This window comes from Canis aureus, chromosome 1, assembly GCF_053574225.1.
Source record: "Canis aureus isolate CA01 chromosome 1, VMU_Caureus_v.1.0, whole genome shotgun sequence".
Classification (NCBI taxonomy): domain Eukaryota; kingdom Metazoa; phylum Chordata; class Mammalia; order Carnivora; family Canidae; genus Canis; species Canis aureus.
The window spans coordinates 99428340-99453191 of record NC_135611.1 but is presented as its reverse complement, the minus strand read 5'-3'; the positions used below and the strand labels follow the sequence as shown (position 1 = coordinate 99453191).

Below are 24852 nucleotides of genomic sequence, written 5' to 3'. Positions count from 1 at the left end.
CGGGCCGCCGCCGCGCAGCCGTAGTGCGCGCCGCGCCGCGTGGGGCACTGTGGGGGCCGTAGTCCCGCCCGCCCCGACTACAAGGCCCGTCGTGCCCCGCGCCGCCGGGCTCGGCCGTGATTGGCCTGCGGCTTGCGCTCGCGCGGGCCCCTTCTAACGCTTTTGCCTCAGTCACCGCCCCGCGCCCACTACAAGACCCGTCGTGCTCCACGCCACCGCCGGCCGTGACGACCAACGCTGTGGCTTCCGCCGCCGCCCCCCGAGGTATTGTGGGGGCTGTAGTACCGCCGCAGGCCGCAGTGGGCGACTGTCCTGCCAGCAGAGAGTGGTGCGCCGCTGCCGGGGAGGCTGGCCGGCACAGAGTATCTTCTTTCGCTTCTTCCAGCAGTGTCGTAGTTTTCAGTCTACAAGCCCCTGCGTCCTTGGTTTACTCCGTCAGTCGTGTTTATGCTGTTGTCCGTGGCGCTGTTTTGTTCGTTTCCGACGAGCTCGTGCAGGGCTGTGTGTGCAAATGCGCGGGGTTCCTGCGTGTGTTGGTTTGTCGTCCTCTCACGGTGCTGGACTCCTTCGTGAGCGCTGACAGCGTGTCCGGGCTTTCTCTCTGTAAGATCTTACTTTCGCTGTCGGGTGTGGACACCTTGGCTGACTGCTGTGGCCGGAACTTGTACTCGGTGGACAGACGTGGGGACTGCGGGCGTCCTTGTCTGACCTCCGGAAGGAGCGCTCAGTTGTACACCGAGACAGCGGGCTTCCCTGGGCTCCTCCCGCGTGTGGAGGAAGTTCCCTTCTCCTAGCCTGTTTATCCTAAAGGTGCTAGACTTGACTACATGGTCTTCCGCATCCATTAGGATGATCATGTGAATTTCCCCCTTTATTCTGTAATGTGGTGTCTTACATTGCTTGATTTTCTTTCTTTCTTTTTTTTCTTAAGATTCTATTCATGTGAGAGAAAGAGCAGGAGCAAGGGGACGGGCAGAGGGAGAGGGAGAAAGCGGACTCCCCGCTAAGCAGGGACCTCCCCCCAACGTGGGGCTCCTTTCCAGGACCCCGGGATCATGACCCGAGCTGAAGGCAGACGCTTCACCCGCGGAGCCACCCCGGTGCGCCCCCTACGTTGGTTGATGTTCTTATGTTGAACCATCCTTGCATTATGGGAATAAATCCCATTTGGTTGGACTGTATAATTCTTTCAATAAGCAGCAGAATTTGGTTGGTTAGTGTTTTGTTGAGAATTTTTATATTAGCATTCAAAAGAAATAAATGAAAAAAAAAAGACTCGTAAAGAAGGTATTCTTAAAGACGTATGAAAATTATCCAACTCTCCTGGTTAAGAAGATGGAGCTAAGTGGAACTGGATGTCATACAATGTTAAGCGGTGGCAGAAACAGAAGAGAGGGTCCCTGTGCACTCATCTCTGGAGCCAGCCTTGCTGGATCCTTGCATGCTGCCCACACAACCGGAGGAGCCGTGGAATCACCACGGTTTGAATGAGGGTGGGAGTATGGGGAGTCATTTTTCCTCTAACATTCTTTAAAAGGAATTATTGTTAATTTTAGGTGTGATTAATACATAAGAAAATGCCCTTTGGGATATAAATGCACCCAAAGTGCTTACGGGTGGAGCACAGGATGCTTTGAGTTTATTCCAGAAAAAGGGGCAATGAGGTTGATGAAAGAAGCACTTGTTGGTGGCAGTTGGAGTGGAGTGAGTGCACACACTATTGTTGTGCTCTAGACTTTTGTATCTATTTTGAAATTCTAATAAAAATGTTCATATGTTTCCATGTTGGAATGATATTATCTTAATTTAAAAAAAAAATAATTTCCCTCTGTCTGCTCTAATGTGCCAGGCTGCCATATGAGTATCCCTTGACTTCTAGGAAGCTGCCCATGCCAGGGATAGATGCATGACCAGCAAACACGATCTGACCTCATGCTTTGACCTACTTCTTATTTTAAATTAATCTATTGGTATCCCATTTATCAGTTGCTCTCATGTGCCTGCCTACATAAGCATTTTGAAAATGCTGTTATGGTTTTAGGTAATATGCATATTTTTAGAAATTGGGGCACATGGCTGGCTCAGTTGATAGAACATGTGACTTGATCTCAGGTTTGTGAGTTCGAGTCCCATGTTAGGTGTAGAGATTGCTTAAAATTTTTTTTAATCCAAAAAAATGTTAAAAAATAAAAGAACATGGGCAGCCCCGGTGGCTCAGCGGTTTGGCGCCACCTTCAGTCCAGGGCGTGATTCTGGAGACCCAGGATGGAGTCCCACATCGGGTTCCTTGAATGGAGCCTGCTTCTCCCTCTGCCTGCATCTCTGACTCTCTCTGTGTCTCTCATGAATAAATAAATTCTAAAAAAATAAATAAAAAACATAAACTATACACCTATCAGAATGGCTAATATAAAAAAAAACAGTGGCAGCAACAAATGCTGGCAAAGATGCAGAGAAATGATCACTCATACATTGCCTTCCAGAGAGCTATTTGTCCTTTTCCTATACAACTGAATGTGCTCTTGCCACAGGACCCAGTAATTTCATTCCTGGACACTTAAATGAGAATTTGTATTCATATAAAATTGTGCACACAAATGTTCACAGCAGCCTTATTTGTAAAAATCCCAAACCCGGAACCATCCAAAATATCTTCCATTAGGTTAATGGTTAAAAAACAAAACAAAACACTGTGGTACATCTGTATCATGAAATACTACTGAGTAATAAAAGGAATGAGCTATGCAACACACAGCAACCTGGGTAAATATTCAGAGAATTACGCTGAGTGAAAAAAAAACACTCCCAAAGTTTTCACAATGTGTGATTCCATTCATATGATGGTCTTGAAGTGACAAAATTAAGGAAATGGAGAACATGTTGCCAGAAGTTGGGGTTGGGGATGATGTGTGAGGATATAAAAGGCAACATGGGGGATGTGGTCATGGACATGTTCTGTTTCTTGCTCTGATGTGTAACACAAATACCAGTGATAAAATTGCACAGAGCACACACTCAGTGAGTACACATAAAAGTACACATAGTGAGATCTGAATTAGATGGATGGCTTGTATCCATCCCAGCCTCCTGGTGGTGATATTGTACTAGCGTTACAAGAAACATAACTGAGAAATATAAACAGAAAGTACACTATGGCTTTTATCTGATGAGCAAGGTCTTAATTCAAAGTTCTCATTTTTGTCAGAGATAAAAGAAACTAATGATATGAAAATTACGCCTATTTGTACATGAAAAAAATACATGGAGAAAAGTAAGCCCCCCTCAAAGAGATGATATACAAGCATATATTTCTTCTCATTTAAAAAAAGTGATAATGTGTGATGCTCACCGGTTCCTCTCAGCAAACACTTTCATGGCTGCATACTTCTCCGTGGTTTACGTGAGCCATCTGTCCACTCCACCGAAGGACAGGTGGGTTGTTTCTGGTCTTTTACAAATACACCGGTGTAGCAGTAGTGTGCTCATCCACCACCTATAGGGCTGACACGACTCTCTTGTATTGGAAGGAGGACAGTACAGTTGGTAAAGTTGCTGAGTTAATATTGTCACGACTGCAGTGATATAGCTGCTGAGAGGGAGCTGCTTTGGGCGCCTTTCCCAGTTGGCTTTCTGCCTGGGACCCCTCTGTCCCTTGAGCTTTCCTGCTGGGACCTCACCTCTCTCTCAGATGGCCAGTGGTGGGGGTTCTCTCGCTTGAACCAGGATGGCTCTGGCAGGGGCCATCGCATCGGGATTATCATCCAACAGTTGAGATCGTCTGCAAGAACCTCCACTCCTGCAAAGAGCCCCTTTGCCTTTTGAAGCTCTGACATACTCCTCAAATTAATCTTAGATTTCACACAATCCCTATCAAAATTCCAGCTGGTGGGGATCTCTGGGTAGCTCAGCGGTTTAGCGCCTGCCTTCGATCCAGGGTGTGATCCTGGAGTCCCAGGATCGAGTCCCACATCAGGCTCCCTGCATGGAGCCTGCTTCTCCCTCTGCCTGTGTCTCTGCCTCTCTCTCTCTCTCTGTGTGTGTGTATGTCTCATGAATGAATAAATAAAATATTTTTAAAATGTTTTTAAAAATTCCAGCTGGCTTTTTTTTTCTTCAGAAATTAATCAATAGAATAAAATCGAGAGTACAGAAATTAACCTACACTTTTATGGTGCATTGATTTTCAGCAAATCCTTTAGGGACAATAGGAAATCCACACACAAAAGAATGAAGTCAGAACCCTGTCTTACACCAGATGTGAAATTAAATGGATCAAATACCTAAATAGAAGAGTAAAGCTACGATGCTGTTAGAAGAGAACATAGGTATAAATCTTTGTGACTTTGGTTTCTTAGATGCAACACCACAAGTACAAGCAAAAAGAAAAAATAAATAAATAAAGTGGACTTCATCAAACTTAAAATCTGTGCTCCAGAGGACACTGTTAAGAACAGAAGGAAGAAAGTCTTTCAAATGATGAGGTCTGACCCCCAGAACTCCTGAATGCAGGTGGACTTGGAAGCCAACTTTGGGGACTCTGGCTGCCAGTGCCCTCTGCTAGCTGCACACAGCTGTGGACCCGTGGACCTAGGAGGCTGGGGATAGAGGGTTCCCAGGGGAAGGAGAAGAGGGGTGCAGGAGGGAGAACAGGGTGGAAGGAGGAGAAATCTTCCTTCGGGAGCATTGCATGTCCACACCAGCTGGGGCCATTCAATACAAACACCTCAAACTGGGCGGCTTACACAACCGACCTTTATTTCTCACCATCCAAGAGGCTGTCCAAGATCAGGGTGCCAGCATGGTTGGGATCTGGTGAGGCCTCTCCAGCCTTTCCCTGTGTTCTCTTGCAGCAGAGAGAGTGAGCTCTGGTGCCCCTTCTTCTCCTAAAGGCACTAACCCTTTAGGATTGAGGCCCCACCCTAGTCACCTCATTTAACCTTTATCACCTCCTCTAGGCCCTATCTCTGCCATCACACCAGGGGTTAGGGTTTGGACGTAAGAATTTTAGATGGAAACAAGTCAGGCCACAGCAACAGGAATAATAGGAGTCCAAGGTGGGGAAGTAGGAGATCTTAATGTCATCTGGTCACAAGAATTCAGCTAGACAGCTATCAGAGCATTTGGAACACCTGCAAACTCAGCCAGGGATCTAAGAATTGCTGCAACTCTCCAAGTGGAAATGTGACCACTTTCTGCAAGATAGGAGGTGCGGAGAAGTGAATCTGAGGTGGTATATGGGAAGATAAACTGTAGGACCGGGAGCCTCCGTTAGCCGGCACCCAGAAGTGATAGAGTCATGGGGCACAGAGTCAGGACTCTGCGAAATCTGCTGGAGCAAGTACATCCCTGCCTGCAAGGCGCTCAGGTGGTAAACAAGGGTGGAATTCGAGGTGGGACAGCATGGTCCGGGATCCCTAGGGTCACAGAAAGAACAGGGGTGCCTGGGTGTCAGAGCAGGGGAACCAGCTGCAATCAGCCCAGGAGTGGGCTTTCAGCTCCATGTGGCCACAAGCCTCGGACCTCCAGGCGGTCCGACAAACGCTGTCCGAGCTGTGGCCCCGCAAGCGCAGAACTGCAGCCAGCCGCCCCCTCCCTGCTCCTCGCCCCCCAGGCAGGGGCAGCACAGGTGCACACTACAGGGATCTGAAGGGTTTGGAGACTCGAAAGAAGGGTCGCATGCCTGAGATAGAAACACTCAGTCCCGGGCTGAGTAAGCTGTGGGGCCAAAGACCAGGGAGACAGGAGCGTTGACAACTCAAGCATCCACCATAAGAAACTGAAAAAGGAAGAACAAATCAATTGTAAAGCAAATAGAAGGAAAGAAATAATAAAGATTAAAAGCAAAAATCAATAGGAAAACAAATCAATAATCAATGAAACCTAAAGTTGATTCCAGGAAAAGACCACAAAATTGACAAACCCTTAGCTATATATTAACTGAGAAATAAAAAATAAGACACAAATTACCAAAACCAGAAAGGGAAAAATGGACTTCAAAGCTGACCTTACAGGGCACCTGGGGGGCTGAGTCGTTTAAGCGTCTGCGTTCAGCTCAGGTCATGATCCCAGGGTCCTGGGATTGAGTCCCATGTCGGGCTCTCTGCTCAGTGGGGAGTCTGCTTCTCCCTCTCCCTCTGCCACTCCCCCTGCTTGTGCTCTCTTGCCCTCCCTCTCTCTGTCAATAAAAAAAAGAAAAAGAAAAAGAAAGAAAGAAAAAAAAAAAGAAACCTGACCTTACAGAAATCAACATGGCTGTGAGAGAATATCCTGAACTACTTATAGGAATAAATTAGACATGGGGCAGCCCAGGTTGGCTCAGTGGTTTAGTGCTGCCTTCAGCCCAGACCCAGGGCCTGATCCTGGAGACCTGGGATTGAGTCCCACGTCAGACTCCCTTCTGGAGCCTGCTTCTTTCTCTGCCTGTGTCTCTGCCTCTCTCTCTCTCTCTCTCTCTCTGTCTCTCATGAATAAATAAATAAAATCTTTTTAAAAATGGAATAAATTAGACAACTTATTAAAGCAGATTAATTCTTAGAAAAACACAAATTACCAAAATTGACTCAAGAAGAAGTAGAATATCTGAATAAACCTGTAACAAGAAAACTAATTAATTCAAATTAATTTAATTTAGTTTAAAACTTTTTGCAAAAAAAAAATCATAACCCCAATGACATTACTGGCCAATTTTGTCAAACATTTAAAGAAGGAATATTAAAACATCAAAAATTATTCTAGAAAAGTGAGAAAGGAGCCTTCCCACCTCTTCAATGAGGCCATTGTGACTCTGATACCAAAGCCAGACAAAGACATCACAAGAAAAAACTTTTTAGAATGATATCCAGTCTGATCATATTCACAAAATTCCTAAAGATTTATTAATTTTTTTATTTTAAAGAGAGAGTGTGCACACATGCAAGTGGATGGAAGGAGGGCTAGAGGGAGAGAGAATCTCAGGCAGATTCCTTGCTGAGTGCATAGCCCATGTTGGGCTCCATCTCAAGACCCCAAGATTATGACTTGAGCTGGGATTACATAGTTTTTAACTATGTCAAGAGCTGGACACTCAACCAACGGGGCCATCCCCTAGTCACAATATTTCTTAACAAAATATTCCCAAGCTAAATTCAGCAATACATGAAAAGGATTATACACCATGACCATGTGAGGTTTGTCCTAAGATAATTCTAACATCTGAAAATCAATTAATGTGATACAATAAAATATCATATATTCATCTCAATTCATGCAGAAAATAAAACATTTGGGAAATCCAGCACACATTCACAATAAAAAGTTCCAATGATGCAGGAGTAGAAGGAAAATGAAAGACTGAATGCTCCCCTCCTGACATGGGAACAAGGGAAGAAAACCTACTTCACCACTGACAAGTTTCAGAGAACTTGAATCCCTGGTCCATTAGTAGAAGGAATTTTAAGTTGCACAACCACTCTGAAAATTAGTTAAGCAGTTTCTTAAAAACACCAAACCCCCCAAACTCTAAATATACACTTACTATAGAAATCCATAATCACATTTTCTGACATTTATTTCAGAGAACCATTTGCTGAAAAGACTATCTCTCCCCCATGAACTCCCTTGGCATCTTTGTGGAAAACCATTTGACTATATCTGGATCTATGTCTATTCTTTTTTTTTTAAGATTTTATTTATTTATCTATTCATTCATTCATTCATGCATGCATGCATTCATGAGAGACACACAGAGAAAGAGAGAGGCAGAGACACAGGCAGAGGGAGAAGCAGGCTCCACACAGGGAGCTCAACGTGGGACTCAATCCTGGGTCTCCAGGATCACACCCGGGCCGAAGGCAGTGTTAACTGCTGAGCCACCCAGGCTGCCCTATGTCAATTCTTGATTCTGTCCCAAGGCAGCAATATCACACTACCCTGATTATTATAACTATATAATAAATCTCAAAATCAGGTTGTTTAAGTCTTCCCTTTCTGTTATTGTTTTTAAAGTTGTTTTGATTAATCTAGGTCCTTTATATTTTTTTCAAACTTAGAATTATCTTGTTAATTTCTACAAAAACTCCTTTCAGGGTTTTGATGGGGATTGGGTTGAACTATACAACAGTTTTGGGAAGAATTGAGCTTTAAGATCCATAAACAAAGTATATTTATTATTTAGTCTTTGACTTTTTTTTCTGAGCACTGTTTTACAGTTTTCAGTGTATAAGTCATGCATATGTTTTGTTAAATGTATCCCTACGTAGTTCCTATTTTTGATGCTATTGTAAATAGCATTTTAAAATCTAAAATTTCCCATTTTTTGTTGCTGTTATATAAATAATTGATCTGTGTATATTTATCTTGTATCTCACCACTGTAGTAAACTCATTTAGTTCCTTTTTTTGTAGATTATGTAGGATTTATAGATTATGTAGGATTTTCTATATAGTCAGTCATGATGACTCCAAGTAAAGGTAGTTTTACATCTTCCTTTCCAGTATGGATGTCTTTTACAGGAACACAAGTGGTGAGAGCAGACATTCTCATGTTGTTTCTGATTGCAGGCAGAAAGCATTCAGTCTTTCACTATGAAATATGTTGGTTGTTTACTGCCTGTGCCCTTTCCCATGTTGAAGAAGTTCCCTCTCATTCTTACTTTGCCAAGGATTTTTAATTTTCACAGTTGGATTTTGCCAAATGCTCTTTCTGCATCTATTGAGATGATCGAACAGTTTTTATTTCCTAGTCTGTTAATGGGGTAAATTATATTGAACGATTTTTGAACATTTAACCAACTGTGCATTCTTGGAGGATCCTACTTGGTTGTGATGTGTTGTCTTTTTATATATTATTTGATTCTCTAAAATTTTGCTACAGATTTTCACACGTTGATCTGTAGTTTTCATATCTTGTGTTTTAGTATGGTTTTGGGGTCAGAATAACACTGGCCTTGTGGACTGCATTAGTTCACATGTTTGAGAGAGCTTATGTAGAATTGGTGCTATTTTTTCGTTAAAGATTTGGTTGGATTCCCCAGAGGTGCCTGGGTGGCTTAGTAAGCTAAGCATCTGACTTTTTGTTACAGCTCAGGTTGTGATCTCAGGGCTGTGGGATCAAGCCCTGCATTGGGCTTTGTGCTCAGCTCAGAGTCTGCTTGAGATTCTCCGTCTCCCTCTCCCCCTCCCCTGCTCACGCACATGTGCAAACCGCCCCCCTCCCTCTCTCTCAAGAAAAAGAAAATTGGGCTGGATTCCCCAGTGAAGCTGTTTGGCCTTGCAGTTGGTGTGAGAATGTTTTTAACTACAAGTTCAGATACCTACAGGGTTACCCTAATGAACACTTTCTTCCTGAGTAATCTTTGGTAGCTTTATTTCATGTAAGTTGTCAAACACATTGACATGAAATGTTTTATATTATTCTCTTATTTTAAAACATTTGTTGCATCTGTAAGAATATCACCTCTCTCATTCTTGATATTGGTAATTTATTGTTTCCTTCTCCCCCACCAAATCAATGTGTCCAGAAGTTTTTCAATTTTATTCTCAGAGAACCAGTTTTTGGTTTCACTTATATTTTCTCTTGTTTATGTCTTAACAGTTTCTGTTTTTTATTATTTCCTCTCTTCTGCTTATTTAATGCTGAATTTGATCTTCTTTTATTTCCATTTTTGTAAGGTCAAAGCTGAGTGGGTCATTGACTTGAGTCCCTTCTATTTTTCTCTTAATAAGAGTTTTTGTACTGTAAATTCCTTTCTGAGGATTGCTGAAAACTGTATTCCTAAAATTTAGGTATACTGCAGGGTTTTTTTTTTCACTCAAGTCAAAATATTTTATGCTTTTCTTTTTTACATCTTCCTACCAACAGGCTGTTTTTAGAAGTGCATTATTTAGTTTCCAAGTATTTTGGTGATTTTCCAGATATCCTTCTAACATTTATCTCTAATGTAACTCTATTGTGATCAGAGAACATGCTTTGTGTGATTTAAGTTATTTTCCACTTATTGACACCTGTTTTATAGCCCAGAACATGGTGTCTTCTGGTTTAAGTTCCTTGTGCACTGGAGAAGAACGCGGTTCTGCTGTTGCTGGAGGAAGTGCTTATAAACATCCAGTGGGTGAGTGGTTGGTCAGAGAGCTCAAGCCTTCTGTGAAACTCCTGATCACTGTCATGATTCATCCTTTCTCCTCGAGGGTTTCAATCTGGCCTGACTTCCTTCTGCCTGAACAACATAAAACAACACAGCCTGTGCTGCAGGTCTTCTGGGGATGAATTCTTTCAGTTTTACTGTATCTAAAACAGTGTTTGGTTTGACTTAGTCTTCAAATTACTTTTGCTGGGTTAAAAACATGGGGTGTCAGCCCCGCCGTTGCCCTCAGGGCTTCAAGGATGTGTGGTTCTGCCTCCCACTTGTTTCTGGAAGAAGTACGCAGTCATTTTTTCTGAGTCCTTGTGTACGTAACAAGTTTTACTTCCGACTGTTTTTGAGATTTCCCAATGTCACTGATTTGAGCAATCTGTTTATGACTTGTCTTGCGCTCTTCTTCCAACCCCCCCTTTCTCTTCCTGCTGGGGCTGACTGAGCTTCTCAGACCTCTGGGTCCAGTGTGGACACCAAGGGGCCTGGGGGCGTCTACAGCTTGCAGAATGTGTAGCAGCCTCCCTGCCCCCTGCCCCCTGGGTGCCAGGGCTACTTCCTAGCTGCCTCCAGACACTGAAAAATGTCCTCAAGGATAACATCACCCCCAGCTGGAATTACTGGCTTAGAGTTTTTATCAGATTTGGAAATTTTGCTGTGTTACTTTTTCTGTAATGCTCTCTTCCTCTGCTCTTCTGGGGGATGCCAAACGGTTGTGCTCCAGTGACCGGGGCCGCCCCTGGCTCATTGATGCAGCCCTGATGTCAGTCTTTTCACTTCATGTTTCACTTTGGATAGTTTCCATTTCTGTTTCTTCAAGTTCATCCATCTTTTCTTCCGTGTTATCCAATCTTGTATGAATCCCATCCAGTGTATTTTCATCTTGAATAGCTCGATTTGGTTTTTTTCATATTTCCCCTCTCTCTCCTAACATGTTTGCTCCATGAGTAATATGCTTATGATCATTTATTCAATATTCTTATCTGCTAATCCTTATATCTGTCATTACTATTTTTAATTTTTACATTTTTTATTAGCTGACTTTTTTTCCTTGCAGTACCATACACAGTGAGGCTCACCTTGTTGGGCAGGAGCTATTTTTGGGTTTCTGTGAACATTAGTGGGTCTTCCTTGGGAATGCATCTGAGTCCCTTGGAGTGGTCTGAATTTTCAAGGCTGGCTCTTAAGCAATGTTTTCTGGGGCCAGAGCACTTTTATTTTAGGGCTGATCCTGCCACACCCCCAAGGAATGCCCCTCCCAGCACCCTGCCCTGTGGGGGGAAGCATGTCTTCTCCTCTGCCTGGTGGAGCAGAGATGGCTCCCGGCCCCACAGACCTTGGTGACATACCGGCCTCTTGCTGGTGGCTCCCTCTGCTCACATACGACTCAGAGTTCAGCACTCCAGGTGACCCTCCACCCCTCAGAACTCACTCCTCTCCCTGCCTTCTACCCTGCAAACCCCAAGCACGTGCCTCTGACTCAGGTGGACCACCTGCCTTCCAGGGGGCACCCTGGCTGTCTCCTCAGTAAGCTGTGGTCACTGCCCTTCACCTGCGAGCCAGTGTCAGAAAGCAATTGTTTCCTAGACTTCATCTGTTCTTATGTTTACTCTGCTTTGGAAGCAGAAATCATTCTTTAAATACTTACTTTTGGGTCACCTGGGTGGCTCAGTGGTTGGTTGAGCATCTGCCTTTGGCTCAGGGTGTGACCTCGGGGTCCTGGGATCGAGTCCCACATGGGGCTCCCCATAGGGAGCCTGCTTCTGCCTCTGCCTGTGTCCCTGCCTCTCTCTGTGTGTCTCTCATGAATAAATAAAAACACTAATTTTAATTTAACTTTAATTTCTACATGACTTTTTAAAACTGTTTCCTATTTCCACCTTTAAATATATTTATATAGAACTATGTAGCTTCTAAGCACAATTTTAAAAGTGTGCATGGTTTTCAAAAATCTGACAGCTTTAGTATTTTTGCTTAAATGCCTAAAATTAGCAAGGGGAGTGTCTGATCAGGTTTTGGCAGACTTTAGTATAGGAAATAAATTGTGAGTATTTGTAGGTTAAACAGTTATCTCTCTGCAGGTTAATATACCCCATGTTCAATGTCCAACTTCCATATAAGAATTCTAGATGAATTCTGCAGTAACGTGCACCTTCTTTCTGAGACACACGCAGCTAGCTGCCTTCCTTCCTAGCGGCATCTGGAGCTGCACTTACTGTACCCAACGGGCTGATGGCTGGCCTCACTTGGTGCAGAAGAGGCACGTTCGGCTTTGAAGCACAACACAAAGACTCGGGTCCCTATTACTTTAAAGCTCCAAACTACATATTTCCTTTTAAGCTAAAATAAGATGCAGTGTTTTTGTAAGGGTTTTAATATGTGCAGCTGGAATATGATTCATTTTTGAAGACTACAGACAATAAGGAAACAAAAATAAATCAAAGGAGCAGTCACTGCCTAACCATCTTAGGGTGGTAGGTGGTGTGCGAGCGAGCTCTCTCCATCCCCCAATTACTAGTTTGTACATTTTCCCTGTTATCATGTCTGTCTAGATTTTGGGAAGCAGAGAGAAGTATGAAACTTTTAATCAGGGTGGCACTCCAAGGTGTTGATAACAATGGTAACAAACCCCCTGGGCCCAAACAAAATTCGGTTCGGATGGTGGATATTTTGCTCAGTAAGAGCCGTTAGCAGAACTTACTGGAAACACAATCTCTATGTTGGTAGCTTGACTAGTCCTGTGAGTACTGTCCGAACGGCCGGGTGTTGTAAGTGAGACCCAGAGGACCCTCCCCATCGGGGCTGCTCCTCTCCAGATTCAGACGTAGAACCTGAGGAGGTTAGCCTTTCCCTGATCCACAGGGAAACCTGGTTCCTCTCAGACTTTGCTAAGACTAGAGTCATTTGGAATTCAAGTTTTATGCTGGGCCTGGTTGTTTTCCTCCTTAGTCCCTTGGTCTTATGGGATCAATAAAAGCTAGGTAGCATGGTTATAAACTAAATCTGTGTATTAGGTTCCTTCTCAGAGTCACTGAGAAGACGGGTCCTATGTTATAAATGCAGCACGTGGGGGATCCCTGGGTTGCTCAGTGGTTTGGCGCCTGTCTTTGGCCCAGGGTGTGATCCTGGAGTCCCGGGATCAAATCCTACATCAGGCTTCCTGCATGGAGCCTGCTTCTCCCTCTGCCTGTGTCTCTGCCTCTCTCTGTGTGTGTCTCTCATGAATAAATAAATAAATAAAATCTTTAAAAAAAAAAAATAGGGATCCCTGGGTGGCGCAGCGGTTTGGCGCCTGCCTTTGGCCCAGGGTGCGATCCTGGAGACCCGGGATCGAATCCCACATCGGGCTCCGGGTGCATGGAGCCTGCTTCTCCCTCTGCCTATGTCTCTGCCTCTCTCTCTCTCTGTGTGTGTGTGTGACTATCACAAATAATAAATAAAATAAAAAATTAAAAAATTAAAAAATTAAAAAAAAATAAACGTGGCACGTTAGGCAGTAAATCCAGTGAAGGGAGAGAAACAACTTGTTCACTTCCTCTGCCGCAAGCAGTCCACAGCAGTCATGAGCGTGGGGCGCCCCGCGGGCTTCAGCAAACCTGACCAACCATTGAGAGTGAGGAATCCCTCTCGTCACTCCGTCCCCCGCATCTGTGACCCCGGTCACCCCTCATCACCTCCTACTTTCTTCTTCAACTTTTGAGCCTAAACTCTTCAGCTTGGACTATCGATACAGAAAACAGGCGAGGGTAAGCAGGCGTCAGTGAAGGTCTTGCGCAGCTTGCAACCCTGGGAAGATCCCTGAGACCTGAGGGGTGCGCGGCTGCCTCAGCGCCTTCGAGCCTCCTTCCAGGTTCCTCGGAGACGCACACTCTCCCGCAGCCCCGCTCGTCATTAGGAGGCATGTCAGTCGGTCCGGCCAGGGTCCTGTCCTCTGAGGAGGTGGGGGACAGGCTGGGACATAGGAGCCCCTAAGGCACCCCCCGCCCCCCCGCTCCCAAACTGCTCCCGGCAGTGGAGATGCTGAGACCGAGGGAGGAAGAGACAGGGGACAAACCAACACGGCACCAGAATTGGAGGCCACACGCTCCTGGTGAGACCTCGTAAAGATGATGGTGACCAACCTCTGAGCTCCGTTCCCTGCGCTCACCCTACAGCCTTTGTCTCTCTTCCCTCTTCTCACCTGCATTTAATAAATGCTCACTCACCCTTGGGTGTCACGGGATGGCTCTTCAGCTCCGGGAGATGTGGCCCCCGCGACCCTGTAACACCCAGCCCGTTGGAAGCTGAGGGGCCAGGCAGTGAAGGCGGCGTGTATCTGGCTAAGTCGCTTCGGGTCTGGTAAAGTGGTTTCCCAATTGTGCAGCCTTCACTCTGAGCTCATCTCGGCCCCGTGTTTTCTCACGAAAGTCTACGGTTTGTTATCCTCTGACTTTATTGACTTTAGTAACAAGAGTCAAACCCTGAGCTCTGCCCTGTTTCTCTCCTCCGAGGGGGAGGCTGACTAGAAGTCTGACCTTCAGGTTAGTGAGGGGCGCTCAGCCTCCTGTGCTCCCCTGGCCCGTCTAACCCCGGCTCCCCTGGGCCACCCCACTCCGCTGTGCTGTGACCCTGTCCAGGTCCTCCCTCCACGGCTTCCCCCGTCTGGCCCCCCATAGAGCGTGCGCTGTGCCCCAGGTCCTGGCCCCCAGGAGCAGTGACCCTTTCTGAGCGAGTGTCCCCGGAATTCCGTGTGGGCTCCTGTCTCCTCCCGTGAAGTGTCTGGGCCTAGCCCCCAGCGGAAGCTGGTGGGAAGCAGTCAGTTCACCCTACTCTTTCACCTTGGCCGTCAGCTGGGGTCTGGGTCCCTAACTGCTTCCACTTTGGGAGCAGCTCCCCTCTGTCCCCAGGACCTCCCGTCATCCTGGAGGGACACTGCCACCTTCTGACACCTCCAGAGCCCATACAGATGGCACCGTGGCCTCAGTTTCTCAGGCCTTGCCCCATGACACGGCCCCTCGCCCGCGGGCTTCTCGTGGGGGCAGGCCTGCCCTGACTGCCATCCTCAGGCCCCTGAAGAAACAAAAGCCAACTGAGGAAATCTGAGGATCTGATTGACTCTACTCGACAATTGGCGAATCGGGAAGCATCCCGTCTAGCAACTGGGAAGGAGCAGCAAGGGGGCTACAAACAGGAAAGACTTCTAAAGGCAGGACAGAGTCACACAGATCATTTCAGGCAAGGCCACTTCCTTTCGGGGGACAAAAGGGTCTTCTTAGGTGCAGGACCTCATGGCGCTGGCTGGGGAGTCCCACACCAACACTCCTGAGGAGGATGCCACTGCAATCAGGGTGGGTACTAAGTCCTGGTGGTGACGGCGGGCGGCGGGTGGGGGCAGCACAGGGGACACCTCAACAGTACTCAGCTCACGCTGTCCTCTGCACCAGCCCGCCCTGACTGCCTGTTTGCTGGTGGCCACCATCAAGTGAGGAGAAGCTTTGCCTTCTCTGAGTGTTTAGAGCAGCGTTGACAAAGTCTCCACAAAGGACCAGGTAGTAGATGTTTGGGCATCGAGGGCCACACAGTCTCTGTTGCAAGTACTCAAGTTGTCCCTTTACTGCCAAGGGGTGTAGACACTCATGGATGGGTGTGGCCGTGTTCCAATAAGTATTCATAAACACTGAAATCTGAATTTCATATAATTTATGTGTGCCATGGAACCTTCTTCTTTTAATTTTTTTCAACCATTTCTAAATGTAAGAGCCGCTTTAGTAGGGGACGTGGCAGCAAAACAGGAGGCAGGCCAGCTGTGCTCTGGAGGAAGGAGCCACAGAGGAGACACAGAGCAGGAGCATGGGTGTCCCGCTATCCAAAAGGAGAGGGATACCCCAAAACTCCTGAAAATTTCCCAGACTCAAAAAATAACCCCTCTAAGCCCTTTTTGATGCTTTAGGGACACATCTTGCTAACAGATGCATAAAGCATATGGAGACACAGTTCAAAGCTCCGGCAGCCAGATGCTGATGTGCTGAGCGTGGTTCCCCAGGAGCTGGCAGGGCCACCCTCGGTGGTCGCTGCAATACAAACATGGAAAGCTATTTTTGATCTTGATTTTTTTTCCTAAAAGTGACAGTTCTTTTCAGGTTTCTTTTCATCAGTGAAAGAAGGTACTGATGTAGGTCTTTAGTAAAAGCAGAGTGGCCTACTGTAAACTATTTAAACGTGGGGACTTGGGATACCTGGGTGGTTCAGTGGTTAAGCATATGCCTTCAGCTCTGGGCATGATCCTGGAGACCTGGGATCGAGTCCCACATTGGGCTCCCCTCATGAAGCCTGCTCCCTCTGCCTATGTCTCTGCCTCTCTCTCTGTGTCTCTCATGAATAAATCAATAAAATCTTAAAAAAATAAAAATAAAACATGGGGACACCTATGTATAAACGATCTGTCCACCTGGGAAAGGAAGTATCCCCAGAGAGAAATAGTGGACAGCTCTGACCTTCTCGCATCACTCTCCACATATTTGTGGAGCCCACGTGGGCTGGCATGGGCCTCCCCCACACCCCCTTTCTTACAGCTCCCTCCCCAACCAGGCTGCTGGCAGGGGCTGTCGCTCTGCCCCTCTATGCCTCACCAGGAGCTGCCCACATCCGTCAAACAGAATTCAGATGGGGGGCTCCCTGCCTTACAGCCCTCAGCACCCACTGTGGGGCTCTGGGTCCTGTCCTCAAGAAAAACTCTGGCTGTACATGTAGGGTACAGCCTAAAGGTTGGGGGGTTAATCAGACAGCAGTCTGGTTGCCTGGAACAGGGTAAGCCTGGACTCTGGGGAGGGAGACCATGATGCAGATGGCATATTCAAGTAGTTTGTGTATTTAAGACGTACTTCTGTGGACTTAGAGCTTGTTATTTTATTTTATTTTATTTTATTATTTTATTTATTCATGAGAGACACAGAGAGAGACGCAGAGACATAGGCAGAGAGAGAAGTAGGCTCCATGCAGGGAGGCTGAGTAGGACTTAATCCCGGGATCCCAGGATCACAACCTGAGCCAAAGGCAGACGCTTAACCGCTGAGCCCCCCAGGTGCTCCTAGAGCTTGTTATTTCCAAGGTAACCTTCCTAAGGGTTTATTTTCATCCACCTTAGGTTAAATACACAGACTTTGGCTGATCTTAAAAGGAGGAAAAGGGCTGTTCAAACAGGAGCTAATGGTAGCAAATGCTCATAAACCATGCTGGTCATAAAGCCCAAGTTTCTAATGGATGAAAGTACTAGTTGGTATCCTATAAACTTGTATAATAATAATGACTATCAGGAATAAAAATCAGGAACTATACCTGCTGAACTGTTTAGTTGGATCGTTATAGCAGCAATCAGAAAGCTATGATTATTTGTAGGTGACGAGAATGTGTATCTGGAAAGCCCATGAGAACCAAACCTAATAATAAGCAGGTGAATTCAGGAAGGTTATATGGTGCAACATTAACAGATGGGCACTGATAGTTTTATAATATGAATAACAGGTTTAATACATTAAACATCCCATTTACAAGAGTGACTTAAAAAATACCTAATTGGAAACTTAACAAAAATGTGCAAGACCACATAGTAAAGGATTGACTCAGTGGGTGTGGGGTGCTCAAAACAATGGCCCTTGACTGGCTCTTGGCAGATAACCTCTGAGCCTTTGGAATATCTGGTCTCATAAGAATGTCTTTACTTCCCTGGAGTCTTGGGCAGTGCTAGATCCTTGATGCTAACAACATGATTTATGGGGCCTGCCTGTTTCTGTTTGCTTGGGGCTCTGCACCTTGCTGTCAATCTGGTCTCTGGAGCAGCTGGAGCCAAGTAGTTAGGGTGCCGCATGCCTACATGACAGAACTCCAGTCAAATTCCTGGGCACCAAGCCTCTAGGGTTAGCTTCCCTGGTTGGCAACACTTTGCACATGTTGTCACTTATCATTATGGAGAATTAAGTGCTGTCCTGGGAGAGAACAACTGGAAGCCTGTGTCTGGTTTTCCTGGATTTCCCCTTTTTATTTTTCTTTGCTGATTTCAATCTGTGTTTGTTACCTATAATAACTCATAACTGTGACATAACAGTTTTCCTGGGTCCTATAAGTCCATTTAGCAAATCATCAAAACTGAGAGAGGCCTTGGGGACCCGTGACACAGTTGGTGCCTTAAGTGGGGTTTGCTGTACTAATCCTAGCTTACTGAAACACAGTGAAAGTGTTCTTTGGGAAAAGGAAGGGTGACTTTAGCCTTTGGTAGCTACTGAGTCATTCAGGGTATGAAACAGTAGCTGTGCTGAGATCAATTACTAGACATAAAAGTTACCAATGGAATTTAGGACTGATAGACCCAACTCCCAAGAAGCGGCCTCACTAGAGATATAAGAGAACGCAAAACAAGAAGAAACAAGCTATATATATAACTCTTTGGTTGTTGTTGTCTGCACAGAGTGCGGGTGGTCCTTTCTGAAGCCTGACAAAGATGGCGGAAGTGGAGCAGAAGAAGAAGTGCATCTTTCATAAGTTCACTTACTGTGGCATGGACCTTGGCCAGCTGTTGGACATATTTCCTGAGCAGCTGATCCAACTGTACAGTGCCCAGCAGTGGTGGATACTGAACTGGGGTTTACAGAGGAAGCAGCCCTCACTGCTGAAGCACCTGTCCAAGGCCAAGAAGGAAGCTCCTCTCATGGGAAAGCCTGAGGTGGTTAAGACACACCTGTGGGACATGATCATGCTGCCCAAGATGGGGGCCAGCATGGTTGGTGTCTATTACAGCAAGATCTTCAACCAGGTGGAAATCAAGCCTGAGATGATTGGGCACTACCAGGGTGAGTTCTCCAACACCTGCAATCCTGTGAAGTACGGCAGGCCTGGCATCAGGCCACTCACTCCTCGAGGTTCACCCCTCTCAAGTATCCTATTTGGCCAATAAAGACACAGACTTTTCTAAAGAAGGAGGAGGAGGAGGAGAGGGAGGAGGAGGGTAAGGAGAAGAGGAAAGGATGTGAAGGAGAGTGTTTAATGGGGAACCTCACGCCAAACTTGGATTTCTGCTGATCCGAGCTACAGCTGCTAGCTTCTGGAATGCTACCAAAGAGGGAGACTATGTTGGAACAACAGATAACAAGCACTTCTAAGACTTCTTGGCCACCAAGAAGGTAGTCCAGGTGGCTGGGGGACAAAATTAAGAAATTATTGAAACTGAGGAGTATAATGTGATGGAATTGTCCCATCGTGTGGATTAGGGTCATCACCTTTCCCTTTTTGGTCTTACCAAAAAGATAATTAGAATAATGAGAGTTGGGGAATGACAAAGAGGATAGTCAAGGGACTTTCCACAGCAGCATGGAAATCTTTGAACTGTTATTAATAAAGCAGACTTCAGTGGGATTGAAACAAATATCTTCATGCAGCACTAATGGAGGTTGGGTGTACCGATGGGACCCTATGCAGTCCCCCCACAGTGAAAATCCCTAAAAGAGTCCTCTCTATTTACTCTAGTTTGGAGGAATTGGAAAAGCCAGAAGGCAGATGACCATGAGAAATATGGGCTGGAATCACTAAGGGTAACAGTCCAGCAAATTATTTGAGATCAGGGTTATTGAAAGAGTCAGGGTCTTTTGACCCAATCTCCAGCTAGGGGCCCAAGGCCATCTGCATCTGTGTGGGTAAGATAACTGGGTATTGGAGAACGAATTTTTCTAGGACACTTTGATGGGAGACCCCAATGCATTGTGATTCCCAATCCTGGTGGTGAGGTCCTGATGGGGCTACAGTTAGATGGGAAGGCTATGAAGATGCAGTGATTGACAGGTTGATGGGGTTATGGTGTCAGTTTGGAGGAAAATTGGAATATGTGTATAGACTTTATGTGAAGTGGTTGCATTTCCTTTACCTAAATGTGCTAATTGATAGATGTTATGTCTGATTAGGAGTTATTTTTTCTATCCCCAATACTGAAAAACAAGACAACTGGACATGTTAATGGAACCCATGGAATTGCTTGAGCCCATAGAACTTGTTAATTCCCACTTTAACTAATGACGTAGTAGAAGCTGGAGTAATGGCACAAGTTCTCTGCACAACAGCGCTGTGTGGTCCATGGAGAAGGAGGATGGCTCTAGATGAGCCTAGACGGGAACTATGGCAAAAGGACATGAGTGCCACCCAGTGGCAGCCACAGGGATTTTGGACCAGAACATTTCCAGATTCAGAGACAAGATCTACGCTGTTTGAGATAAGGCTACTAGCTTGCCATTGGGCATTAATTGAAACCGCCCCAATGACTGAAGGTGTAAAATAATCCTGAAACCTGAAATACCCATAATCTGTTGGATGGATGTCAGAGACACCCTTCAATAAGGCAGACAGTACCCGGAAGTGCTCCACACAACATGGAATGGTTTACACAGGAGCACGCTGCTGCAGGTGCAAGGAGGTGCTCATATTCATTTGCAGGTGGGCCAACTTCAGAACCGCCTCAGGAGCGGCTGGGCCTGCAGGTCTCTATTCACCAACAAACAGCTGTCTGGTTTACAGAGGGCAGCTCAGGGTCCGGCTTCCCATTAACGTCCTGGTTGGAAGGTCAGTGCACTACAGTTGAGTGCTGGAGACCCTCTGGTGTTGCATGCATCAACTCTGCTGAATTGCATGGTGCTCACCTTGGTGGAAGAACTGAACATTAACCAATAAATGTCACTCCGTGTGGGTTTTTACTGACTGAGAGGCTGTGGCCAATGTTTCAGCCACATGGTCAGGCAGGTGGGCCATGGAAAACTGGACTGTTAAAGAGAGGTCCGTGTAAACACGGCCCTATGAAATCACACAAAAGTAGGACACCTCAATGCCCGTATGAAGATCCATTCCCAGGATTGGATGGTTATCAGAAGGGGCACGTGGACACTCTGGTGAGCTCACTTGCGAGGGTAGACTCATGCGTCTGCTCCAGAAACCTGACGAAGTCCAGCCGCAGCCTGCAACCTGGTGACCTCACTGTGGTCACACCATGTGATGTGACCGGGACTGCCCTCTGTCCCAGTGGAACCCCAGTGGTGTGACTGTTGGACTACATTTCCTGAAAGTGTGGGAGCCGCTGCCTGCCGGGCCACTGTGCAGCCCTCCAACTCCCAGCAGACGACTGCCACTCAACCTCAAATGGTGGTGATGGGACAGAGAGGTCCCTGGTAATCATGGACACAGGCAGCAGAGTCATAGCTGATATGACACGTGCACACAGTCACCGTTTCCTGGGGTGGACAGCTGAAGGACAGAATAGGGACCCAGGGGGAAGCAATGGGGATCATGTGGGGGGTGCCGATGCCCTTGGGGGGCCACCCGCCCTGAATAAGGCAGGCAGCAGGAGGCCTTGTGGCCTAGACAGACTAAATTGAACCTCGACATGGCCACCACTTGTCTTCTGTTGAGAACGTCCTCTGTGATTCTTACTAGATTTGTTCATTAACAAAGAACCACGGGCATCGTGTGATGTGGTCCGCCTCGTTGGTGAATCAACTGCCCCGTGTAGGTAAGTAACACAGGTGCTGGTGATCAAACATATAGGAAAATTGACTGAAAGCCTCCTCAGGATACCTTGGTGATGGGCAATGAGGACTTCAGGCAGGGGGCGGGGTGTGGGGGTTGGCCAGGAAAGGGCTACTCCAGTGGGGTCGGGACACCCAAATCCTGCACACTTCAGAGGCCCCCAACTTTGTGTCTTGCAGCCTTGCTGCACTCGACAACCTCCCACAGGCACCTTCTATGGAGCCTTCGTCCTTCTTGTTTCTGTAGAACGGGTAGTAATGACACCACTTCCATTTATGGTGCTAGTGGCTTGAGTCTTCTCTCTTTTTATCCTAGTCCTCTTAGCTGAGAGTTTGTCAGATGTGTTGATCTTTTAAAGAACCACCTTTGGGGGCACTTGGCTGGCTCAGTTGATGAGACTCTTGGTCTCAGGGTGGTGAGTTCCAGCCCCATGCTGGGCTTAGAGATTTCTTAAAAACAAAATCATTAAAAACAACTTGAACCAACTTTGGGTTTCACTCATTTTCTTTCCCATTCTTTCATTCTCTGTTTTGTTTCTCTCCATTCTTGTCTTTAATGTTTCCTTCCTTCTATGAGCTTTGAGTTCAGTTTGTTCTTCTTTCTCCAGTTCCTTAAGACATGCAGTTTGTTGTTTTTTTGAGACTCTTGTTCTTTGATGTGTGGATGTCCAGCTGTACATCTCCATCATGGCATTGGTGCCATGCCCAGTGGTCTCTGAACACCATGTTTGTTTTCATCTGTCTCAAGATACTGATTTCCCTTGTGATTTATCTTTGAGTTATTGGTTGTTTAAAAGTGAGTTGTTTAATTTCCAGATGGTTGTGAAAATTAGTTTACTTTATTGATTGAGTTTCATCCCATTTAGAATGAAAAAGATACTTTCTATGATTTTAACCCTTAAAAACTTACTAAGACTTATTATTGCCCCTTGGCTGATGCTGATCCACATCGTCTTTCTGTAATATATACTAACCATGTGCATAACAGTGTTTCCTCTTGAATCCTTGAACCTGAACGTATCATGGGAACCCCCCCAACACAAAGACCTATACATTTTTTTTAAGCGACATAAAAACAACAACAACATGTGAACAAAGAGGAAACTACCAAGTTCTTGGACAGGAAGACTCAAAGGAATAAAAATGCCAAGCCCCTCTGAGTTATTTCCTAGATTAACTCAGCTCTGATTTTAAAAAAACAAACGCTATTAGGAATTGTTGTTTGTTATTTTAAGCCTACAAAGATGATTTTAAAATCTAAATTGGGGGTGGGAGAGGAAAAACGAGCAGCCAGGACATTTTTGAAAAAGAACAGCAACTGGGGACCTCAGACATCAAAACACAGCATGGTGCTTAGTACCTAAGACAATGTGGAATAGACAGCCAATGGCACAGAACGGTCAGAAAATAGTCCCAGATACACACAGAATTTAGAATACAATAAAGGTTGCATTTCAAATCCATATGCTGCTAGAGAAATTACATTTTCAAGAAAAAAAGTGAATTCATATATCATGCCATATACAGAGGATACACTACACATGAATCTAAGATTTAAATGAAAAAAATCATAAAGCTCACTGCGCTATGACCTGGTATGGACACAGCTTTTCTAATGATGTCACAGAGCCTGGAAGCTCTGAACAGAAAGGCTCGATACCTTTGGCTACATCAAAGTGAGATACTACTTGGCAAACATCCCATAAAATTGAAAGACACGACAAACTTGGAAAATGTACAACTTATTTTATACTTAAAGGGCTATATCTTTAATAAGCAAGAGTTCCTATAAATCCATGGAGACTAATACCCAATGGAAAACTGGACAAAAGACATGACTATTCTTAGTGCCTGAGTGGTTTGGTTGGCTTGCACCTCTGCCGTATGCTGTGCTTTGGGCCGGCCCTGGTCCAAGGAGGGTGAGAGAGTTTTGAGGCCAACTTGAAACCATTCTGCAGACTAGTGTTAGTCGTAGGTGATTTGCAGCCTGAAGCAGCTACTCAGCTGAGCCCAGGCTGTGTCCACCATAGTAGACAGTTGATCTCCAGACCTACAAGCAAGAAAGACTCACTTGCTGTGACCCCAGGAGTCTGGGGATGGTATGTTAATCAGTGATACCGTGGCAAGAGCTAATAAATGTATCTGTGAGAACACACTATGAGAATTCACCGCAGTATTTTTTTGTTTCTTTGTAAAAGCAGTAGATTGAAAACCTAAATGTCATCCATCAAGAGGTGACTGGGGGTCACCTGGGTGGCTTAGTGGTTGAGCATCTGCCTTGGGCTCAGGCGTGATCCTGGGGTTCCAGGATTGAGTCCTGCATCAGTCTCACTGCGTGGAACCTACTTCTCCCTCTGCCTGTGTCTCTGCCTCTTTTTCTGTGTCTCTCATGAATAAATAAATAAATCTTTTTTTAAAAAAAAAGAGGTGACTGGATTAATTAACCCATCCATAAATGGGTTTGCCTGCAACAAAAAAGATTAAAGAAGCTCCATGATTACTGGTACTGAAAGGTCCCCAAGATATCTGCCCAGTGATAAAAGCAAAGCACAGTGCTGTGTAGGGTACATGAATATCTGTGTGAAAAAGGGAAGGGGGAAATGATTAAATCATATCAAGTTGTGTATACCTACCCTGAGACAATCGCTGGAAAAATAGAGTAATAACAGTGTTTCCTGATGGAGGGATAGGAGCTAGGTGAACAGAGGGACACAAGGAGATGTTAAAACTGAAGTTATTTGTAAATGGAGTACAAAAAATAAATCTAGCTAATACACTTATTTTTAGTAAAATATGAGAAAAATTATAAGTGAAAAGGCCAGGGGGAATTTTTCCACAGTAGACCTTTTAAAAAATTAAAACAATTAATATTTGAAGCATATCAAATAGCCAATTAATTTTTGCAAACTCCACCTACAAATAAATCTAGTTTTAATAAGTATCTGTTCAGTAAATTCTGGTGTGCAGCTCAAAAGAATACTGTACCACAAGTCAAAGCTTATTTATCTGGGAGAAATGACCAAGTAACTTAGTGACAAAACAGTTTACGCAAGTCTGTTTCATTTCCACTTAACTTTGAATGCTTAAGTTTTTCACTGGTTGGAAATTATAATATTTCAGGGAGCATCAGTAACTATGCTGATTTCTTCTACATATTCTAGAAAGCTTTTGTGATTTTTGAGAATGCATAATTTCTTATCCATGTGTCTG

At 45.3% G+C, this 24852-nt stretch overlaps 1 pseudogene across 1 annotated transcript; it reads left to right on the top strand.

Annotated features, from left to right (window-relative positions):
• Positions 1 to 67: 67 nt before the first annotated feature.
• LOC144321719 (small ribosomal subunit protein uS19 pseudogene) lies at positions 68 to 24017 on the top strand (annotated as a pseudogene). Its single transcript, XR_013387267.1, has 2 exons — positions 68 to 264; positions 18549 to 24017. The product of XR_013387267.1 is annotated as a small ribosomal subunit protein uS19 pseudogene (transcript).
• The last annotated feature ends 835 nt before the right edge of the window (positions 24018 to 24852 follow it).